The sequence below is a fragment of the Octopus bimaculoides genome, chromosome 6 (assembly GCF_001194135.2).
Source record: "Octopus bimaculoides isolate UCB-OBI-ISO-001 chromosome 6, ASM119413v2, whole genome shotgun sequence".
Classification (NCBI taxonomy): Eukaryota; Metazoa; Mollusca; class Cephalopoda; order Octopoda; family Octopodidae; genus Octopus; species Octopus bimaculoides.
In genome coordinates this window covers 25274536-25279815 of record NC_068986.1, presented here as the reverse complement: position 1 = coordinate 25279815, position 5280 = coordinate 25274536, and positions in this window count along the sequence as shown.

Here is a 5280-nt window from a genome sequence, read left to right as displayed (position 1 = left end):
TATGATGCTGCTACACCAGTCATTGGGTATGACTCCTTCGTGTATCACCTGGTTCGTAATACGGGTGACTAGGCTATAGCCAACACTGCCAGATATTTTGAGCATCTCTGCAGTGATTCCTGATGGGCCGGGGGCATGCACGTAAAAGCACCCACTACACTCTCTGAGTGGTTGGCGTTAGGAAGGGCATCCAGCTGTAGAAATTCTGCCAAATTAGATTGGAGCCTGGTGTAGCCATCCGGTTGCACCAGTCCTCAGTCAAATCGTCCAACCCATGCTAGCATGGAAAGCGGACGTTAAACGATGATGATATATAATGGAGTGTTGAAAAGTTCCTGGCTTAAAGGTATCATGAAAGCCTGTATGGAGGCTCAACCTTCCAATTTCTCTTACAGGGTTTAGAAAAACTTAAGGACTGCTGCAATAAGTGTGTGGATCTGTGAGAGGAATATGTTGAAAAAATCATAACTCCTTGCAGACAGGAGATGGTACTGACCACATCAAAACAGTGTGTGTAAGCAATGCAATGTCTCATTCTGTGCAGCAGTGTTTTCAAATATACCACACTGAGAAAAATCTGTAAATACACCGTAAAATTCCTTGTATGAAAAGTTATATAGTTACTGAACACCCTAATACTGGTACACAACACAAACTGTCAGTACAAAATCCGTCTGCAAGTCGTTAACTAATCTTCCTGTAATTCCTTTACCCAAAGCCAGGAACTTTTCAGCACCCACTCACGTATATTTGTGTGTATATGAAGCAATGACTGAAATCTTTGGCATTATGTCATGCTTGAGAAGACCCTTCGCAGATACTGGTGTCGCACAAATGGTACGTAAAAGCACCCATTACACTCTTAGAGTGATAGCATTAGGAAGGGCATCCAGCTGTAGAAAACCATGCCAAATCTGACTGGAGTCTGATGCAGCCTTCCAGCTTACCAGCCCCAGTCAAACCATCCAACCCATACCGGTATGGACAACGGACGCTAAATGATGGTAAATTTATCACAAAAAATGCTCAGTGCACTGTTAAGTGATTAGTGTTAAGAAGGGGATCCAACCATAGAAGCCTTGCCAATCCAGACAATGAAGCTTGATGCATCCCTCTGGTTAGTTGGATCATGTTGACCCATCCAAACCATGTCACCCTGGAATGCAGATGTTAAATGATAATAATATATGCTAGCATGCATATATATATAACGGTGGCAAGAAATTTGACTACTACTATCGTAAAACGTAGGTTCATAAAGATTTAATGAACGAGTTTCAAGGGAAGTAACTGAATTTTATAATTTCTTATTTAGTGTTGCGTCCCTTGTTAACTCAGTAAAATATTTCTATACTAAACACCGGATCTGCCGGCGTATAAGACAAACATTTTTTAAAAAATTATTTATCAAAAACTTGTGTTGCATTTAATGCGGCCATATGACAGATGGGAGACCAAGCACTGCAGAGTAGGAAGCTGAATAAGCTTAAGTATGTAAAGCACAATAATTCTTAATAAAATATCGAAAACAAACCAAAATAGCACAGTCTATTATAGTCAAAGACCATGTGTTTGGGAAGCAAGCTTCTTACCACACAGCCATGCCTGTGCCTATAAAACTCAAATTCTTGGTGGTCTTACTTCTCTTTGAAAAGAAGCGATATTGCATTCATAAAAATGTTTACTTAAATGAAAATACAATTCATACAAACATTCGTTCAAGTACACTTACATACCCACCAACCTTTTTCTTTTATTCTATTCTTTTTCTCATATTCTCCTTCTACCTTGACCTTGCATCTCACTCATTCCAGATGGAGAAACCATGAATTCACCCTTTCTGCAAGATACCTGTTCCTGTCCCTCTTTCATACCCCTCAATACTATCCCCAACAAGAGCAGTGACCTGGCAGAATTGTAGCCATGCCAGGTAAAACGCTTAGCAGCCTTTAATCTGTTTTTGCGATCTGAGTTCAAATTCCGCTTAGGTTGATTTTGTCTTTCATCCTTTCAAGGTTGATAAATACGTACCAGTGGAGTACTGGAGTCAATGCAATTGACTTACCCGTTCCCCCAGAATTCCTGGCCTTGTGCCAAAATTTGAGACCAAAACTATACCCAACTCAGTTGAGGGCCTTGTCTTGTAAATACTTGGTGACCTCACCAGTGTTGGTCATATGAAAAGGTACCCAGAAGACTATGTGAAGTTGCTGACACTATGAAGGGCACTCGGGTGTAGAAACAATGCTATACCAGACATCTGACATTGGTGTGACCCTCTGGCTCATCTGTTCATATTGAACTGATCAACCCAGGAGAAAAGGAACTTTAAAAGAGGATGATTAACCCTTTAACATTTAATTAAACCCAAATATTCTACCTGGCTAGATCTAGCCTCTCACACCCATCCTACAACATCATTCTAAAAATAAGGGAATTAGACCATTGAGATTTCAAAGTTATTTGTTAATGCATGATTAATTTAAAACAATGTGAATAAATAAGCAATACATGTGACAGAGTAGTCTGAATACTAAAGGGTTATCTTATTGTTCATATTAATTTCTTTTCATATTCTTGTTTGCATTTCATTTGATGATTATCTATTTGTAGATGGGCTGCACAGAAGAAAATTTATTTCTTAAATGAGCAGACTGAAGATAATATTGTGGGTGAGGTGTCAAATGAATTTATACTTGTACTTTTTCTAAAAATAAAAAAGCAACAAAATAGGAGTTATTTAAATATACGTATAATTTTATTAAAATTTTTGTAAATAGTTGTGAAATAATTTTTAGATTTTGCTTTATTAGAAATAAACATTACAAAAATCTGGACAAGTATTTAATGTACACAGTCACAATCGTCTGCACATGAAGCAACAGCTACACAATAAAACAGCTTCCGTCACATACCAAACTTTACAAATAAAATTTATATCATTCATACGTACCTCTATGCAGTCACTTGATCAAATATTCAACTCACACCCTACCACCATTAAAAAAAAAATGCAAGGACACATTCACCAATGCAGTCCTTGTTATACAATAAATAAATTGGACGTTCATGGCTGGAATGCTTTTGATGTCAACTATAGCCAATTAGGTGCAATCAACAATGCAGTTGAATTCCAAGTTTACCATTGCTGTTCCTCGAAAAACCACCTCTCAAGTATACTGCATAAAGATTTAGTAATGGAACCAAATATGCCATGATTATAATTGTTAGTTTAAATTTATAATCAAAGTTGAAGGTTCTACATTTCAAATTATCACATAGTCTCATTTCTATATTTTCCATCCATTGGAATATTTACATCAACTGACCAGGAAAATTTGATTTCAAACAATCGCACAGCCACAAATTTTCTGGGATGGATATAGTTGATTATATTGACCTCAATATCTCATTGGTATTTATTTTGCAAACACAAAAAGACCACACAATAATATCATTGGCAGCAGGGTTTGAGCTCAAAACTAGATACTGTGCATTGTTTTGTCTGATATTCAACCAATTCTTTGCACTCGTTCGACCACAAATATTGAAATATATTTTAATTAATATCTTATTTCCTATCATTTGGAAAAACATTTCAAACAGATATCCCTGCATCTATCATGTTTCTTTGTAGGATATTGTTTAGCTATCTCTCACAGGTGTTTCAATAAGCTTAAAACATGGAATGTAGGTACAAGCACAAATGTGTGGTTCAAAAGTTTGTTTTACAACTACATTTGTCTGGATTTGATGACTTCTACTAAAGCATCTAGTTGATCAATGTCTTGATATTGAAAACTGTGCAAAAGCATAGTTTGTCAGGTAGTATGGTGCAAGCATGCACTATATAGAAGGTCATCCCATAAATAATGCATTTTTTTTAAATACTTCTTTTATTTTTCAAAATTAAGATAAACAAAGTTTCTTTTTAATCTAAAATATACTCCTTTCATTTTCCACAATGCTCTTTATATATATATATATATATATATATATATATAACATGTATGTATAGTATGAAGGCACGTGGCTTAGTGGTTAGGGCATTCAGCTCACGATCCTAAGGTCGTGAGTTTGATTCTTGGTTGTGCATTGTGTTCTTGAGCAAGACACTTTGTTCCTCATTGTTCCAGTCCACTCAGCTAGCAAAGATGAGTTCTACTTGTAATTCAAAGGGCCAGCTTTGTTACATTGTGTGTCACACTGAATCTCTCTGAGAACTATGTTGAGGTTACACGTGTCTATGGAGTACTCAGCCACTTTCACATCAATTTCACAAGCAGACTGTTCCTTTGATCAGATCAACTGGAACCCTTATTGTCATAACTGAGAGAGTGTCAGTATGTATAGCAGTGACACTGAAAATAATTTATGGTATACTTTCTATCTATCAGATTCTCTTGACACTTTGACCATTGTAAATGCAACAAACCACTGACTGACCCATTAGAAAACTACAACCATTAAAACTGTTGTTCATATAAAAATAAAAACATGTAGTTTTTGATATAATTAACTTGTGTTTATTCTGGTTTCATTCAGCTCAAGAGATGATTTTATTTTTTGACCATATTTTTTCTTTGGTTTCGAAAGGAAAGAGAGCTAGATAACCTTTCTACTGTTATCCACTCCAATGTGAAGTAGGAATGGAACCATTACACATATATATATATATACACACACACACACACACACACGTGCGTGCGTGCGTGTGTAGAAACGTGGCCTAGTGGTTGGGTGTGTTATACTCAGGATCATGAGGTCATGGTTTTGATTCCTAGACCAACTGCACATTGTGTTCCTGAGCAAAACACTTAATTTCATGTTGCACCAGTCCACTCAGTTGTAAATGAGTAGCCATGTGACAGAAAAGCCTTCTGATCAGGGGGAAGGTTGGCCTGCTCACCATTGTTACACTGGGGTACAGGATATTTGGGATATTAAGGGGGTAAGATATAATCTGCTTTTTACTAAAATTGTCCTCAATATTTAAAATATAGCACTGTGTAGGTTTCCTCTCTTGGCCGGATTTTATTCAAAAGATTTGACTATTGAAGTTTTGTTAAGTGGGGTGGCAGCATTTGAAAACTAAAAGGATGTAAAGCGCATTGTGACCAGCAATGTATAACAACAACAACTGATAGTCTGGTCAATCACATAATTATATATATATATATATATCATATATATACATCATCATATATATATTGATATATATTATAATCATCATATATACATATATATATATATATATATATATATATATATATATATATA